Source organism: Macaca nemestrina, unplaced genomic scaffold (genome assembly GCF_043159975.1).
Source record: "Macaca nemestrina isolate mMacNem1 unplaced genomic scaffold, mMacNem.hap1 Scaffold_52, whole genome shotgun sequence".
In the NCBI taxonomy this organism is placed as follows: domain Eukaryota; kingdom Metazoa; phylum Chordata; class Mammalia; order Primates; family Cercopithecidae; genus Macaca; species Macaca nemestrina.
In genome coordinates this window covers 244438-263021 of record NW_027257698.1, presented here as the reverse complement: position 1 = coordinate 263021, position 18584 = coordinate 244438, and the positions used below count along the sequence as shown (strand labels likewise).

The window sequence follows — 18584 nt, the reverse complement described above, 5'->3', positions numbered from 1 at the left end:
CTTCCTTGGATGTGACTTATAGAACTTTGCCTTTTGAGGTGATGTGCTGCATTTGATAGCGGACACAGGAATGCCCGAAGAATTCACTTACAGGGCTAAAATATACGTGCTTTGTAGTGTTTCCCTCCTAGAATGAAAACGGTACCTCTCATTTGTGGGTCGATGATGCTATTTGCTGAAAACTTTTAAAATTTTATTTATTTTATTTTATTTTTTTCAGACGGAGTCTTGCTCTGTCGCCGAGGCTGGAGTGCAGTGGTGTGATCTTAGCTCTCTGCAAACTCCGCCTCCTGGCTTCACGCCATTCTCCTGCCTCAGCCTCCCGAGTACGTGGGACTACAGGTGCCCGCCAGCACGCCTGGCTAATTTTTTGTATTTTTGGTAGAGACGGGGGTTTCATCGTGTTAGCCAGGATGGTCTCGATCGCCTGACCTTGTGATCTGCCTGCCTCCTTCTTCCAAAGTTCTGGGATTACAAGCATAAACCGCCGCCCCCGGCCAAATACATGTTTGTTTACTGCCTCAGTCCTCCGTTGGGTAGCCCTGTTCTTCGTCGGATATTCAGGGAGCGGGGGCATCTTGAGTCTTGAAAGGTGTGCTCTGCGAGATGGGAATCTTCCGGCTGCTTATTTAGGGAATCCTGCCGGCTGTCATTTACTGGAGAGCGCAGTTTCCTGGCTGCCCTGGTCTTTGAGGGGAGGGAGACTGAGGGGTCATTTTCCCACCTGGACCAATGTGTTTATTAAACCTGGTTTGTGTATCATTTGGATCTTTTTATGAAGGAAAAGCTACATCTGTGACTTTCAGATGAGTGGAAGTCATGTTAAAAAATATATATATATATAAATATATATATATATAAAAATATATAAATATATATATATATAAATTATATATATATAGGCTACTATGGAGAAGTTTTGTCCTTGTGACCTGTGAATACAGTCACAGGAGAGCAGAATGTTCATGGTGTGGGTGCTTACAGTGTACATGCAGAGTCACATTCTTCACTAGTATTATGTTAAAAAGTGACAAATAAGAGAAAAATATTTTGCTCATTACAACGTCGGTAAGAAGCTGGCAGCACTCTTGTTTTTGGAGGGGTGTGAAGGGAATATTGAGAAAGTGTCATCAACATTAGACTCGCCCACTCTGCAAATCCTGTGCCAGCTGGAGTGAGGACCCCGTGATGGAAAGATGCACCCCTCTTCCCGGAAGGAGTTGAATCTTTGTAGCGCTCAGGACGCATGGTTCATCTCTATATAAAGGCAGAGTGTGAAACGCCGTGGAGGCTGAGAGAAGCGATGTGGTTAGCAAGTATGAGTGAGACGTTTGGGGCTTGTTAGCACCTGGCGTGTGTGCAGCAAGCTTTGCTATCTGCACATGTGTGATCCTTAGAACACTGGCGTCTGGAGCCATGGGGGCTGTCGAGGGCCCCAGCTCCTGGCGGGCTGAGGAGTTCCCTGTTACCACCAGGATAACCGTGATTTTTGAAGGCTGTCACTCAATCCCAAGTCCTGGAAGGGGGCTCCTTTCAGAGAGGAAAACACCCCTAGAGCCTCAGGCAGAATTCAGTGATTTTTCTTATAATGTTGCTTAGATTTCGCAAACATGAAACCAAGAACATATTTCAGAATGCTTATGGTTCTTTTGTAACCATGGAAACAAAGTAAGTTGCAGTCGATGGACAGTTTGCGGAAGCTGAACTGCCTACATCGTGAGCACGGCGCTCTCCCTACCGCCCTGGGCCTTGCTCCGGTTTGCTGGGGAGGCTTTGCAGGGCCTCTTGGCTGGGATACCTCTCTCATGTCCCATGTTGCTACCCCTGGTCACAGCCATACTGCTGGGCACCTGCGCCGTGAGGTCACTGAGTGGACACGGAGCCGCGGGGCAGCAGTTGGTCAGGAGGTGGCATCCACATGGTCCGAAACAGGTTTCTGTTCATTAAGAATGATCATTGCAATAAAAACAGAGTGAAAGAAAACTCTACTGACCTGAGAATGCGTCCGCTGAGTTGCATAGGGAAGTGCAGTGAGGAAGGTGAGGGCTGAAAGGAAATGAGGGAGGGAGAGGAAAGGAGAGAAGGGAAGCGAAAGGGGGAGGGCGGATGGGAGTGAAGAGGGAGATGGAGGAGGAAGAAGAGAGAGGGCGATGGGCAGGAGCCTGGGAAATGTGTCCCAGAGCCGGTTCCTGACCGTCGTGGGTGCGTCAGAGCTGATCTTCCAGGAGAGGTGGCCTGGGAGGGCTGACCCTTAGGAAGTGAGGGCCAGGGGGAGCTGATTTTTTGGCCCTCAGCGGGGCTGTTGTTGACCTGAGATACAGTCGATAGTTTTCCTGAAGAGATCGTCTGCACAGCCACCGTTTGCTGCCAGGTTGGAGACAGAAGTGCTCCTCCCCATGGATTCTTTCTAGTTTGTGGATTTTTCCCAGTTTACCTGAGCAGCCTGTCAGTGGAAATGTCGGGGATTACTAACATGTCTCCATTCTACAGAGCAGTCGACCAGCTTCCAATCCTGTAGTTGTTGGGGGCACCATTCCGGTCCTGTCAGTGCCGGCCCAGCGTGGAAGCCGCAGCCCGAGGCGCTGGGAAACCTGCGGGGCTCTCACTGCCAGGGTTCTGATGGGAATCGAGCGCTGGAAGAAAGATGTCCTTAGGGCAGAGCCTGGCGAGGAGGGGGTGCTGCTGTTGCAGCAGTACATGGAATTTCAAATGACAAATGAAACAAGCTTTTAATTATGACCAGAGCCCTATGCTCTGCGTTTCTTCAAATGGAAATGTTGTGCTGAAATGAAATTGCTGTTAATCGGTTGCCTCATGCAAGACGCAAGACGGAGGGCTGGGAGCAAAGTAGAACGTGGACTTATCTACAAAGCTTCCTCCTCCCAGACTATCATCAGTTGGATGGTGCTACACAGGAATATGTGAGAATTCGTGTGAGAAAGGTGATGGGTGCAGACCTGTGTGACCGGCAGGTGTGGGGGAGGTTTGAGAGAAGCTTTTGGCTGAAGTGATGTCAGATGCAGGAGCTGAAGTGTGATGTCTGTCTGGATGGAAGAGCACACACGCCTCTGGGCTGCGGGAAACAGATAAAGGAGGAGGTGGACAGACGTGAGTCGTGTCTTAGGAATGGTAGCAATTCAGGCAGACCCAGGATCAGGCTCCCACGGGGGAGGAGTGGATATCAGGACCCAGGGAGCGTGGGGCGGGGGTCATGCCCAGGCCTCTGCGGGTCTTGCTCTTGTGTCAGCAGGGCCCTGTGCTTGCCCTCCTTAAAACTTTCCTGATCCATAAAATGGGCACGACAAAATCCACCTTGTGACACTGAAGCTTAAATGAGATGATGTACATGGTGTCTTCCTTCCCTTCCTGACACATCCTAGACTCACAGCTATGGTAGCAGCGACAGACTGGATGGAATGCTGGAGCCCCTTTGCGCCTGGTGAAGCCACATGGATTTGTGCAGTGCTGGCGACTGTCTCTGAAAGCCTTTGGTCATGGCAGTGGCAGCCTGGAGTGGCTCCTGGCATACTTGAGTCTGTGGAGTGCAAGGTTGACTGGAGCTCCGGGGCCATTGATACTATCCAGGGGTGAGCTGATGAGGCCCTAAAACATGGGGGAAGGCCGAGAGGACTTGGCTGCCAGAAGCATTGTAGATTTCTGGCTTCGAGAACTTGCTGACTTATGGACATAGGAAGGTAAACCCAGATGGCTCCAAAATTGTTAGTCCAGAAGAAAGGTGGGAGGGTACAATTGCTGACTAGGTCATGGTTGCCCTGTCCCTTTGTTTCTGGCCATCGTTTCTCCTCCCTCCCCCTGCCTTTGTGGGCTGGAGGGCCTGAGCCTGCACAGCGGTCTATTTCATGATGACAATGGCCGATTATTACCCTGCAGTAAGAAGTCTCTCCATTTTATTTGGCAGCAGTAGTTCAATAAATTTAAGGAGTGATGGTGTAGTAGTATTTGTTTTGTTTGTGCTTTTTTTTTTTTTTTTTTAGTGTCATTTAACTGAATGTTATTTCCAATTTCACTGATCACTTTGAGAGGCCAAAACATGCTTTGATTTGTTATTTTGTGTTTGAGCTAGTTTATTGCCTCACAGGAATGCCAAGTATTCTGTTGTCACACATCATTAAGTATCTCAAATTGTGTTACTATAATACTTAGCTGAATTACCTCCCTTATTTTGGCTTTTAAAAATCTAAAATCTGTGTGAAACACAGGATGGTGCATCTCCATTGAGGGTTGTTGAGAAGTGTGACTTTTGCTGGCATGCTTGAGAATCAGTGACATTATTTTATAGAAACACTTTGTAACTGACAGCAAAGCTAGAAGCTCCTGTAAAGGGCAGAGTAGGCAACGTGTTATGCTTTGAGGGCCATAGAAGTCTCTGCATATATTTCTTTTGTGAAAACGTCAAAGTGTAAAAATCACTTCTGGTTCCCTGGCCAAGGCTCGGTCGGGGATCGTGGTTTGCAGACCCTTAACAGCAGCTTAGCTGAAAGCTGGTCTCCCATGCGGTGAGCAGGAGCCTACCTCATTGCTTCAGCCAGAAAGATGCTGCCCTCATGCTGAAATTTACTTCAAACAAACTTGAAAGCTCTGGCACCGCTGCTCATTTCCATACTGTTGCAGGCTATCTAAAATACGGAGGATGCCGTGGCGTTTTGATTTTGTTACTCCTCTTGAAGGGCTCTGAGATGGCTCATCGCGAGTTAGACATTTGCAGAAATGATCAAGCAGAGCTGCAGTCATCTTGCAGATCAAGTGAAGTTTTTTCTGAAAGCTTGTTACAGGCTTAAATTTCTGATCCCGTTCCATCCACTGATCTTGTATGATTGGTTTTGTTTTGCACCCATTTGGGTCTGTGAAGCGTCTCCCCACCGTGGTAGAACTTTAGCTCTGATTTCATGCATGATTCGATATCCTTACTCCTCTTCTGTGAGGAGAAAGCGCTGTAGCTCCTGCGTGGTTTCCGGCCCCTCCCTGCACGCGGATGGATTGGGAGGTATTTGTGGTGTGTGAACTTGCTACCCCCAAAGGCTCCTTGTTGACTCCCCTGGACCAGACTCTTCCCTACTCCCATGGACTGCACTCCTCCCTCCTGGTTCATTCCCCGGACCACATTCCTCCCTCCTCCTCCCTGGCTCACTCCCCTGGACCACACACGTCCCTCCTGGTTCACTCCTTGGACCACACTCCTCCCTCCTGGTTCACTCCCTGAATCACACTCCTCCCTCCTGGTTCACTCCCTGGGTCGAACTCCTGCCTCCTGTTTCACTCGCTGGGCCGAACTCCACCCTCCTCCCTCCTGGTTCACTCTCCTGTGTCCCCACGCCTCTCTCCTGGTTCACTGCCCTGGGCCCCCACGCCTCCCTGTTGGTTCACTGTCCTGGGCCCCCATGCCTCCCTTCTTCTTCACTCCCCTGAGCCCCCACTCCTCCCTACTCCCCTGGGCCACTTTCCTCCCTCCTGGTTCACTCCCCTGGGTCCCCACTCCTCCCTCTTGGGGTCGTGTTAGTTTCTGCTGTGCTTGTGCCAGCACGATAAGGCTGAGTGGCAGCTCCAGGGCTATGGCTGCGCGCGCAGCTGTGGTGTTAGTGCAGAGAACTGTGGGGATGCAGCTGCCCTTGCTGTGATGCTTCGAGTGTCACAGTCGGTATGGGAAACTGGGTGGGATGTGGATGTCCCAGGAAGGGACAGGAGCCTCCCCTCAGCCTCTGTCAAACAGTTCTCAGCCAGGCATGGTGGCTCATGCCTGTAATCCCAGCCCTTTGGGAGGCCGGGGTGGCTGGATCACCTGAGGTCAGGAGTTGGAGACCAGCTTGACCAATGTGGTAATTTTTGACACGTTAAGGATTAAGGAAAATGACTCTCACTCGTTTGCCTTGCTTTTTAATTGATGATTGGTGTAGCCCAGTAGTCTGAACTTGTTAAGCAACCATTCTTACTGAAAGACTAATGTTTAAAAGTGTCTTCCTCTGGACACGTCTTTGGCTGCTGTAATCAAATGCAATGTAATCAAATGCAATGTAATCAGCACTGGTTAATGGCTTTCCTTGTTTGGTTAACAAATGCTCCTCAGAAACTTTGGTTTCTTGTTATTTTCATTTATAATTATGTTTTAAGCCTTCTAATTTTTCTAGCTTTCCTGCGAGTTGGGAATAACTGTGATGGGTGCTTAGTTTGGGATGTTGACGTATACTCTATGCCCAGCTACTATGCCATTGTGTGAACACTGATTTCTCACTTTCTCATGAAGACTGATTTCACCTAGTTTGGTAAATTCTATTAATTTTAAGGAAGGGGGTGGAATGCAACTGCTGTTAGGAGGCTTTTTTAAGGATCGGGGAAATGTTGCCATGATTATTACCGTTACAGAAGGAACATAAAAATACGTGCTGCCTTCAGTCATGATGAATATGTAAGTCCGCGTCTGGGACTGCAGAAAACGGCAGCCCCAAATCTTAAAATCGTGTGGATGTACCAAGCCCATCTGCAGGGCACTGTGGAGCAGCCTGCATTAGCCGAAGTTGGCCCACAAGCCCTGAGGGATTGGTGTCTGAGTTATGATAAGGCTCTGACTTGGGATTTAACAGATCTCCTAATACTGTGATATTCTAAACAAAGACATGATAATGCCCAGGGAGCCCAGTGGGCACCTGTAGGCAGTGTAGGTGAGAAAAGGTTCCAAAGAAGATTCCTGCAGCTCAGCTAGGAGGATTCTGTAAGGCAGTAGACACATCAATGTTCACATGGGAGTGTTGAGCTATATTCATTCCTTTTAAGCAGCCAGGCTTGTGTGTGTTTTTAGGGGCACTCACATAGCGCCCCTTCCACCCTCACTGCCGGTTGTGCCTGTTTGATGTTGCGGATTTCTGTGTTAAGTGTGTCCACTCTCCAAATGTATCTCTGTCTCTAGAATATTTTAGAGTAGATCATTTATTGTTTAAACGCTTGCTTTTAGTGAGGAAGAAATCTTTAAAACGGGCCATACAGACCCTGCTATAAATGTTGAACAATGGAATGTGTAATGTTTAACACGTAGTGTTTAAAGTAGAAGACAGTTTAATTTAGAAATCCTGTTGGAATGCCAACTTAAATTACCACCATCCGTATGCATATGGAAAAGAATGAGAGAGAATGTACAGAATTGGAATTTTGTCTATTTTGTCGAGATTCTGTAATGTATCGGGTACAAGCCTCACTTCATGATTTAACTGCATGAAGCTGAAATTACAAACCTTGACAAAAACATGCCTTTGAATAGTGAGCCTTTATCCTCCTTGAAATAGTGATTTATTCACTAAAATGTCCACCTGCAACTTTGTCAAACACATTTGTTGCATTAGTTCTCAAGTGAGCTCAGTTTTCCAGACAGGGAGATTATTATTGCTTAAAGTTTGTCCTGATGATGTTGGTGAACAGGGAAAATCCTATGATGTGGATCCTCTGTATGTGTTAAATATCAGATGCGGCCTGCCCAACCCTCTGCCTGTAACTGGGAAGCTTGACTCTCAGGATCATTGTAGAGAACCTTGAGGAAAGCAAAACAAAAAGCCTCTGGAGTAGCAAAAGATGTAGCTGATTTCATGCAGTAAAACTTACACATTTTTCTTTAAAATGTATCCTTCGGAACCTCAGTTTGCTGATTATTTTAGAATCACTGTAGTCTGCTGACAGCAGTCGTGGGAACAGGTGCATGGCCCGGCTGGTGCAGGAGGGTCTCAGAGCGGAGCCACACTGCTGACACCGAAGGAGGGGCCGGAGCCATCACGCTCGTGACTAATGCAGATGGCCTTGGCTGACCTCCAGAAGAGGAAACGTCAGTATCCAAGGAGGAAAAAGTCTATTAGTTTCATGAGTGTTTGCCTTTGCAATGGCTACAACCCTGAGTTTGTGGCACCTGCTGTCTCTGGAATGAGGAGTCTTCCCTTCCTGGCAGACAAGCTCTAGATGGGAACAGGAGCTGTGATTGCTGGATTGAAGAGGTTTCCTTCTTGGGGAGGTGGCCTTCGAGCCTGACATGAAGGAAGCTGTGACTGGCGGGAAAGGGCCTTGGAGACAGTGTATTTACCAGGAGGGTCAGTGACTGAGAACCATCCTGTTCCGAGTGTTGCCATTCTGGTTCTAGAGTAAACTTGGGGAGAAACAACAGCCAAAAGCCCCGAGGAATATTCTGTGATGTTGATTACATTTGGTAGATTTGTTGCTGAGACTCTGAAATGAGAAGCCCTGGAGGTGCAGGTCTATCAGGCCATGCGACGTGAGACAGCTGCTGCTTCAGGGGTTGGAGTCCCCGTGCCAGAGGCTCAGTCCTGCAGAGACTTCTGCACAGTGGGCAACTGATGCCTCCGGTTGATTGTGAGTCCCCCAGATGAATACCCATGAAAGGTACCGTGTCAGCAAAGAGTCAAACTCTGTGAAGCATTTGGAGATTTATTCTGAGCCAAATGAGTTACCATGGCCCTTGATACTGCCCTCAGGAGATCCTAAGAACGTATTCCCGAGGAGGTCAGAGCCCAGCCTGGTTTTATAGCTTTTAGGGAGACATGAGACAATCAATCAAATAAATGTAAGATATACATGGGTTTGGTCTGGAGGAAATCCTCCAGGTAGCTTCGGAGAGAATAGATTGTAAATGTTTCCCATCAGACTAAACGTCTAAGTTCTGTCTAATTCCAGAAGGGAGGTGGGGTGATGAGGCAAGTCCGACCCCCCAGCGATCATGGCCTGGACTAGTTTTTCAGATTAGCTTTGGAATGCCCTTGTCAAAAGCCGGGGCTGTTCAGATGGCCAAAGTGGCTTCGAATTCTAATGTTTTTACAACCAGAAGGTGATTGTGTTTTTTTCTGTGGATGACAGCCAGTGTGGTAATTAATATTTTTTTAGCAGATTAATTTGGAAGTCAATGTGTTTTCAAGTATGTTAATTATTAAATCATCAACAAACAGAGAAGGGCTTACTTTGAAAGCAGCCTGAGACTCAAGAGGCTTGGCAAAGAAAACGATGGACTTGGGAGAACTGATTCACGTGTTTACTGCGCCAAGTTTCAGGCATTATGAGAAGTCTGTGCTGATACATTGTGACTTGAGAACTTAAATCTTGATGGACTCTTAAGAGTGAGGCTTTTTTCTTTTTCTTTTAAACGGTCAGCGTTTCTGTCTCCTGTGTTTTGTCTTCCAACTGTGGAGCACTTTAGGTTTGTGTTCACGTGGCGTTGTTCCCTCAACCACCAGGTTTGTGGCTCCGCGGTCCTGCCCGCCTTGATCGTGTCTTCCCCGCCCCATGGGTTTTATCCTGAGGATGGTTCTCCGCTGTGTGGAGTGGAGGATCAGTGGACACTGGCTTTACCGACTCATTTTCTATGTAGCTCCCAGTTTCTCAAAATCATAATTGTCTTGGATTCCCTGTGAAACTGGGAATCAGGCCTTGGGCACTGTGCTGGGTGGCCTTGGGTGCAGTACTGGGGCAGGAGGGAGAGATGAGAATAGGAAGGACGGGTTTGTCAGGGGAAGGAACCCTTTGCCGCATTCCTGTGTCTGTTTTAGGTTAAAGATGAATGGCCGGGTGGTGGAAGTCTCCCCTGCTGTGGCTGGACCTCGCTGTGCTGAACCCTGAGCAGGGGCCCCAGCAGCTGCCTCCTGCCAGGCCGGGGCCACAGGGCTGGGCTGCTGCCTCTAGGGTGGGTTGCGAGGGCTCGTGCCAAGTTGCAAGGGTCTGCACCGCTCCTGTGTGACCTGAGGGGCATGGGGGAAGCTGGTCTGTGCTCCTTACCTGGGAGAAGTTGAGCTCACCTGGGCCCAGAGCCTCGGGGGAGGTATTAAGGCAGAGGCCTGGAATTCCTGCTTTCCCCAGACAACAAGAAAGCTCAGTGTTGCACCTGCTCTGAGATGCCCTCAGCAGCCATATATAGTTGACTTGAACATGAGGGAAGGTGCCAATTAACCCTGCTCTGTAGAGAGCTTTGAGGAGTCCAGGCCCTGGGCCCCGGGCTTTTTAATATGTTCCTTCCTGAACAAAAAAGAACAAAAGATCCCTGTGGCTGATGCCGACTGCATGGGGTAGGACATGCTGAGCTTGCGTGGGGCTTGCCCCTGAGTTTCCTTGGTGCTCCTCCCAGCCCCCACAGACACCAGCCTTTCCAGGCCGAGGCTTGTCCTGTTTAGACCCTTGTTGGTGGGGTCTGTGGTCCTGGATCGAGGGCCCAAGCACTTCTTTCATGATTATAAATGATTCACCAGAGACGCACGGCTGCCCCCAAACATCTCACGAGCATGAGAGCCAGTGTCGCCACCGCAAGCTCATAATTCTAATGGAAAGAGGAAATTTTACTTTTAATGTGCTCGTGTGACTCAGATGCAAATATTTAATTCCCGTTAAACTTTCAAGAGCTTGAGAACCTCTGAGATTCCTTGAAAGTTGTTCCTTTGCCCCACGACTAACTCTCCTATGGAAGGAGGCTGGGGTGGTCCGCGGGGTCTGGGGTCCTGCTGCGTTCTCCAGGATTCCTTAGGTTTCATCGTTAGTCCCAGCTCTTCAGCAGGTGGAGCTGATTGACTCTGACATTTCCATTATATTGTTCTTGTGTTGCCTCAGTTAGAATAATCAGTATTTACCAGAAATAATTGATGGCGAGATGGGAATTATTGGTGATTCCCTGACATAGGCAGCCTGTATAGATAAGCGTGTTACACGGTGTCTGATTTCTGAGATGTTGGTCCAAACCTTCTCAGCAACACACTTTGAAGGGTAGATTCCTGTGCAGGAGAAGCTGCTTTTCCCCGAGACGCGGTGGCGGCCCCTGCACTGGCATGGCAGGGTGGGCGTGTGACTGGGCAGGGCTGGACCTGCTCCTGTCCGCCCCTGTGCTGGGCGCGTACCTCCGCACCACATGTGTGTCGAGGGTGCCTGCCTTTGTTCCCCCAGCTCGAACTCATAGAATTGTATACCTTCCTGACACATTCCTGCATAGAGATGATTAGATCTGGGGGCTGAATCTCAATCTGACATGCATGTAGGTAAATTATTGACGTGAATGACTTGGGTCCTCCACGTTCAGGGTCAGGAGGCGCGGAGTGGGTTTGGAGACAGCTGCCTGGCCTCAGGAAGTTTCTCTCAGAGCCTGTTTCTTTCTCTAGCAAAGTAAATGATGCCTTCCTCACGGGGCTTGACACACGCTCAGTACTCAGATGCTGTCTGGTCTTTATTATAGTTAGTATTTGGGGAACAGCATGGCTGGTAAGAAAATGCGTTATCTTTACAATTTATAGAATGTCACACAAGGCAAGCGTGAAACTGGGACTCTACCCTAATCTGAAGATGCTGGTGCTTAGTCTTCTGAAGCATTTTGTTGTAATTCTGGCGTGTGTCAGCCAAGTCATATGATGGCACCGCATGTGTGATGCCAGCTCAGTTACCTTGGAACGGGGAGCCTGAGGCTGCCAGGGAGCAACCCTCTTACCTCCAGCCTTCGGCGGTTTCTCTCTCTCCTTCCCTCTGTCCCTCTCTATCCCCCACTCCTCCTTTCCACTCCTGCTCCCCTCCCTACCCCCCTCACTTACTCTACAACAGACACCCAGACTTTGACAAATCCCAGCTGGGCCTATTTATCACTGGGCTGGGAAACCAGAGGGAAAGGGGCCCAGTTACTACAAAAATAGAGAATTGAAATAGAATGTGAACTACTTTTGCGTATTTTTTATTTTAATCTGAATATGAAAGGCAAGTATCAGCATAAAATGGGTGCTAACTGCGCCACACAGCTCCAAGTCTGCCTTGTCGGGGCTCCGTGGGTTCCCACGCCCTGGCCTTCTCTATGAGTGTCTGGACACGCCGTGGCTGCGAAAGGAGCATTCAGTTATGGTCCTTTGAATGTTGCAGAGTCATGTTTAATAAAAATCTTCACGTTTACCCACAGCCAAGTCTTGATTTAATAACAGGTACTGCAGGTCTCTGGGTGGGCCTGAGCCTCTGTTTTAGAAGCAGCCGCACCATCCGAGGGGCAGGTCCGTGTGGGCTGGCAGGCGGCCTGGTCCTTGGAGCACAGGGTGGACCTGACCCAGTCCTGGCACTGGGGGGCCTTGCAATTCTAGAATGTAGTGATGCAACCTGTGGCATAAATAAAAAGCCTCATGTGCCCCCATGAGAAGCTGGGGCTTCCCCTCAGTAGTGTGGTGTGCTGTGTTTGTGATCGTGCAGATGTAAAAGGGTGAGGGAGATGTCTAAAAACCAGGCTCCCAAAGACAGCCCTTCATGTCGGGTGCTTTCATGTGTGTATGTACACCTGTTTGACGAGTGTACACCTTCACGCGTGCACCTGTTTCACGCATGTACACCTGTTTGTGCATGCGCCTGTTTCACACTTGTGCCTGTTTCGCGTGTGTGTGTGCCTGGGCATTCACCTTGTATTGCGTCATACGTTGTATTTTACAGATTTTTTTTTTCAGTTTGTATCGTGAGCTTGTAACGACGTCGTAAAGAAAAGAGGGGATCCTGGCAGCCTTTGGCTCTGAGAAACGTGATGTCACGGGAACAGATGAGACAGCCCGGGTGAGGCCGGCAGAGGCCATCGTGGCCTGGGAGTCCGTGCACATCCACTGTCTGTCGCTGTGTGACAAGTGACCCCAAAACCTAGGGGCTTAAGGCAAAGTACACGTACGACTGTACAGCTTCTTCAGGTTGCAAATTCAGGGCAGCCCTGCTGAGCGGCTCTGGCCCAGTCCCCCGGGTCACCGTGAAGATGCTGTCCAGGGCTGCAGCCATCTGTAGGCTCAGCTGGGCTGGAGGTTCTGCTCCAGGATGCTGTGCTGACGTGTCTGCGGGCAGAGGCCTGGTCCTCCACACCTGGCCCCTCCCTGGGGCTGCCAAGTGCATTCCTGCCCAGGGCCGCTCCTTTCCCCAGAGACATAGCAGTGCTGGTCTTATGCCCAGCGTCAAGGTGGCCGGGTCAGGAGCAAAGACTTGTTTCCCCTACTCGGCGACTACTCCTGCAGGGCTGGACGACAGTGGAGGTCGCGCAGGAAGGTGTTCGCTGAAGACCGTGCTCTGTGACTTGACGGGTGTTCCTCCCAGGAGGGTGAAATGGAGACTGGACGCTGGGAGCGGCATCCTGCGTGACCCCATGTGTAGTGGGGTCACAGCAGAGCTAAGTCCTTCCTTTACAGATACTTTTCAGAGTTTGCCCGTCTTTAGATTCTCTGATTAACATGTCTGAGGAGGGTCCCAGGAGTCTGCCACCTGCCAGGCCAAGGAGGTTCCCTACATGTAGCTGGTACCCTGACATCCTGAAAAACGTGACTCGAGAGGATCACCTGAGTTTCCTAAATGAGTCACCTGCCTTCTCTTCCCTTTGCTTTTATGCTTCCCCCAGGGTGGGTCAGTCCTGTCAGCCGCAGCGATACCTGCATGCTGGGGTTCCAAGGAGATTGGGGGTGTGTGTGGTCCCCCAGGGAGATTCGGTGACTGAGGATGCTGTCATAGCAGCCAACATGTCCCTATCGTTTTCACTTTTAATGAAGTTCAGTTACTAGGTTTTCTGAGGCACAATGATGTCCTTGTGAAAAATTGGTGATCAGGGAAGCAAGCAAGTATGGGAAAATGATCCTGCCCTTAAATCTAAAAAACGATGAAACAGCAAAGAGCCCTGAAGAGCCCATGAACCTCCTCATGGGGCAGTGAGGAGACACCTCAGTAATGGCTTAAAAAAAAATGAGATCATACTGAAGAAAAAGTACACTAAATTTTGGGTCTCCTATGGGTAAAGAGATTGTGGTTTACATTTTGGAGGCATGCATTTATATACTTATTTTTCTTTGCTGGATTTAGAATTAGTTGAAATAATTGTGTTTTTTAAATTTAAAAAAATGGGGTATACGAAGTCTAATCCCTTTGTGACATTTCTGTACTGTGAGACTCCACATACAAAAGTGAAGCCCAGACTGTCTGTCTCTAATGAACCAGAGAGAGGTGGTCATCTCCTACAGGCCGGTCTGGTCTCCAGGCATCTGGCCATCCTCCCAGTCTTGGGCACACCTGCATCACTGGTGCTTCCTGGCAGACTGTGACTCTGCCCAGGTTTCAGGAGCACCCGGAACAGTTTTCCTAGGGGCTCCTGCTTTGTCCTGGCTCCTGGAAGCACAGGCTTTTGATGAAGGACTCCCCACTGCTAGGTAAATTGGTGATTGCCCCACAGTCTGTGTTTCTTGCATGGGGCGCAGAGAGTCTGGGCGTGGTGTCGTGGCCCTGGAGCCAGCTCTAGGACTGCCCGGCGGCCTTGCCTCTGCCCCTCATCTGGGAACAGGGCAGTGGGGAGGAGAAGGGAAGCAGGGTCTTGCCCCGTCTGCGTCTCGAGAACACGGGAACACATCGTCCCATTGCCTCGCACCATTCACAGCCCAAGCTTGTGTGAAGTATTATTTTATAACCTCCCCTGACAATGATGTATTTTATATAAGCAGCACATAAAGTGGTAATTTAATACCCTATCGAGGAGGATTAAACAATAAGGAGCAGATATCGCTGTAGAAAAGTTACTTTATCCGGGAAACATTTATCTACTGCAGGTGGATGTGAACCATGGCTTCCTCCTCGGTGGCTCCTGACGAGCCTATGAGATTCTGTCCTGTTCGCCACTGTTAGTTATAAGCTACACCTTTCCTTCTATGATGTTAGTTACAAGCTCTACCTTTCCTTCTATGATGTTAGTTATAAGCTCTACTTTTCCTTCTATGATGTTTATTTCTTGTCTGTTCACCACTGTTACAGTTATAAGCTATACTTTTCCTTCTGCGATGTGTATTTCTTGCCTATTCACCACTGTTAGTTACAAGCTATACTTTTTCTTCTGTGCTGTATATTTCTTGAAGGCATGGACTAAATCCTAATTCCACAGTATTTGATGAACACGCTCAAGAGATACTTGTTTGAATGAATGGATTAATGGAAAATAGAAGTGGTGACTTCACTTTTAATTCATTATGTCAAACTTTGTTTACATGGAAAATTTTATGGTCCTTTGGATAAACAGGGCCTCTGTGCAGGGTTGTTAGAGATTGTGAGAGTGCCTCAAATGGCTCTGTGGCTCTAGGCCCACAAAGGTCTTCAGGGACTTGGCGGCACCTGTGTTGAAAACTGAGTTCTGCAAATCCTTTCGAGTGACCTGCCAGCACACACAATCCTACTTCCCAATTGATTTCTGCACAGAGGCTTCTCCTGAATGCCCCAGGTGAACGTGGGTTTAGCCAGCACTGCTGGGCTTCCACAGCAAGCCAGGGTGCTGCAGGGATGAGAGAGAAGAGGGGTAGGACCAGGATCTTCCTGGGACCCAGTCCCCGTGTGGGGACGCTGCCTGGCCTGGCTCTTCTGTGGGAGGTCAGGGAAATGATGGCATGGAGGGACTGTTGGCATGAGCTGCTTGCTCAAACATAGATCCCAGTTCTGTGTGAGGCAAAATAGAAATTTATGTGGATATCATCAGTAACATAGCAAATATGGGCTTCTTCCCTAGGGTGGCTGACCCTCTTGCTCATCTGCTGAGCAAAGGCCAGGCCCTGCCTTCTGGGCCTCCACAGTGAGCTTTTCCCAAGCTCTGTCCACTCCGTGGAGATGGCCGCAGCCAGGGCAGACAATGGGGTGTTTGCCACTTTTTGTTTTCTTTTTCGAGACGGAGTCTTGCTCTGTTGCCCAGGCTGGAGTACAGTGGTGTGATCTCGGCTCAGTGCAAGCTCTGCCTCCCGGGTCACGCCATTCTCCTGCCTCACCCTCTCGAGTAGCTGGGACCACAGGTGTCTGCCACCACACCAGGCTAGGTTTTTGCGTTTTTAGTAGAGACGAGGCTTCACCGTTTTAGCCAGGATGGTCTCAATCTCCTGACCTTGTGATCCACCCGCCTCAGCCTGGCAAAGTGCTGGGATTATAGGCATGAGGCACCACACCCGGCCAGGTATTTGTCGGTTTTTGAAAGCTTCATTTAAAGAATGAAATAGACTGAACAGAATTACTTCCTTTTGAATGTTTAATACTTAATCTACCAGAACACTTAAATACAGTTAATGTATTCAAATAATAAGAAAGAACTTTCCCTCCGTTTCCAAAGCAAAAGTATAAACAATCTTTTACTTGGCAGGGATTTCACTATGTTTCTTAAAAGCCAGCAAGCACTTTTCCTGAAATAGACCCGTCTCTTCCTCTGCATAGATCCTATGAACATTTTAGCTACATTTCTGCTATATCTTGATGTGTGATAGATTATAGAAAATTCCTTGCTACTGGAACTTCACGATGCTTTCCTTTTAAACATCAAATAGAAAGTATGGATAGTAAATCTCAGATTAGTTGCCATTCTTGGTCTTGGTAGAGCTGCCACCAACAGCCTCTGTCAATTACAACAGAGTGTGTCTCCCCAGCAACTAGGTTTAGATTGCAGACCAAGCCAGGATCACCCAGGATTCAGTGCAACGTCTTCCAAAGCTGTAGCCACTGCTCCTGGAAAAGATTTGAGAAGCCCTCCCTTTGATGCCTGTGCATGGCTGTTCTCAGATCACAGCAGCTGCAGCAGCATCTCGGGGGATGCCGGCAGGGGTGTCCTGTGTACTGACTCCACGGCAGGGGCCTGCAGTATCTGAATGAAATGGCCGTGACACTGTGCACCCTAGAGGAGTCCACAGCCACGTTTCAAAGGTGCAGTGGCCCGAGGTGAACCCCAGAGCACTGAGGAGCCTGGAGTTGACCTGTCACAACTCCACTGAGAGAACTGACTGAATTCCGTACCTGTGTGGGCAAAAGATGGCTATTTGCGCTTGGCTCCTTCCCAGGACAGGGCAAGGGAGGTTGTCTGTACAGCTAGTGGGAGCTTGACTCTGTTCACACTCGGGGCTGAGTCACTCTCCTTTCTGTGAGCCCAGGGAAGATAGACATGCCTAGCTTTCATGGAAGAGAGCCCTGATGAGTCGAAGCTGAGCTTCAAGATGGTCGGTGTTGTGGTGTGCGTGGCGGGTTCCGAGTCGGTGTGTGCTGAGTGGGGACCCGGCTGCTGCTGTCGCTATTGGGCTCAGCAGACGCTGCGGGGGACGTGGCTCCTGTGGTACTTGGTTTTCTCCTCACAGAGGTGGGTTTCCCTGCAGTGAAGGTGTTGGTGCTGTAACAGGCAGCCTGGCAGGAGGAAAGGTGCTCGTGGGGTTGTGCCCGGAGGCCCCCTTCCTCTTGAGGAGCAGGAAGTGGGTTTGGGACCCAGCTTCCCGCTGCGCTCCCTTGCTAGGTTCTTGGCCTCGGGGGCCAGGAGAAGCTGAGTGCAGGGCTGAAACCTGGACCCCTTCCACAGCCTCCGCGGCACTTGTGGTGGTATGCGGGACATGGCCCTTGGAACTCCAAGCCCTACCCTGGCATGCCCGCCCGTTGGGGCGTCTCGGGCACCTGCTGTGTGCTAGGCTCCGTAGTGGGGTGGGCGGTAGCAAGGGCTGTGGGGTAGAGGGGACACGGTACGCAGATGATGATGAGAAGCATCAGGGAGGCAGTCAAAGCACAGCTGAGACTTGCAAGGAGGGGACTGGCTGTGGGTGTTGGGGCTCAGGGAGCTGCCTCTACCCAGAGCCACAGTGGCCAGTGAGGGCAGAGCAGGGGACCGAGGCCCAGGGAAGCCGTGTGTATGGTTCGCATCAGGTGTGCGGGTCTGCCGGGCTGTGCGGCCCTTCTCAGTCCTGGCTGGGCCTGGGGTCCCAGAGGGAACCGGAGGGTCTTTGCATTTCCCTCCTCTTGCTTCCCTGCTGCTTCCTGGTCAAGGGATGCTTCTTTATTGCAACTCTGGCAGTTATTCTGCATATTAAGAGGAGTTTCACAAAATCATAGGGGGAGAGGCGGACTAGGGATTCATTTTTTTTTTCTCCCCCTGATTTTATACGGAGGCTTCTACTATCCCTTAGTGTGGAGGCAGAGTGCAGATGCTCTACAGTTCTCTGTCCAGGAAGAGAAGAGCTGCTGGGAAGCCACAGAGCTGATCATTGCAATAGCTCTGACATTTTTAAGTGGGAGAATGCTGATGTCTATAATAATCAGAGTAAAACTTCAGTAGCTTCAACATAAAGATGTCGAGATGATCTTAGAGCCATTTCGTCCCTAGATCCTTCTACAGTGTGGAGTGTGACATCTCTACCAGCCGCTGGTCAGTGGCCGCCTGGGGGTAACTGAATGCTTGAAGTGTAAATGAGAACTTCTAATTTTATTTAATTTTAGTCAAATTTAAATAGCTCTATGGGCCGGGCACCGTGGCTCATGCGTGTGTTCCCAGCAGTTTGGGAGGTCGAGGAGGGTGGATCATGTGAGGTCAGGTGTTCAAGACCAGCCTGACCAACAAGGTGAAATCCCATCTGTACTTAAATATATAAAAAATTAGTTGGGCGTGGTAACAGGCGCCTGTAATCCCAGCTACTCGGGAGGCCGAGGCAGAAGAATCACTTGAACTCGAGAGGCAGAGGTTACAGCAAGCCGAGATCGAGCCACTGCACTCCAGCCTGGGTGACAGAGGGAGACTCTGTCTTAAGAAAAAAAAAAGATTTTAAAAAACCCTACATGCCCCTAGTTGCTTCTGTAGG

General features: G+C 49.5%; 1 protein-coding gene and 1 long non-coding RNA gene across 3 annotated transcripts in view; both read left to right on the top strand.

Annotated features, from left to right (window-relative positions):
* LOC139361484 (sterile alpha motif domain-containing protein 1-like) overlaps positions 1-18584 on the top strand; it is a 258949-nt gene that overhangs the window by 115612 nt on the left and 124753 nt on the right. The gene's annotated exons all lie outside the window — the stretch shown is intronic.
* The window catches only part of LOC139361487 (uncharacterized), a 110398-nt gene that overhangs the window by 50927 nt on the left and 40887 nt on the right, over positions 1-18584 (top strand). The window contains exon 1 of one of the 2 annotated variants that reach the window (XR_011619040.1): positions 9000-9119. The exons of the other annotated variant lie outside the window; for it this stretch is intronic. This is a non-coding gene — a long non-coding RNA (uncharacterized lncRNA). Of the gene's footprint in view, positions 1-8999; positions 9120-18584 lie in introns of those variants that run through there. 2 annotated transcript variants of the gene reach the window in all.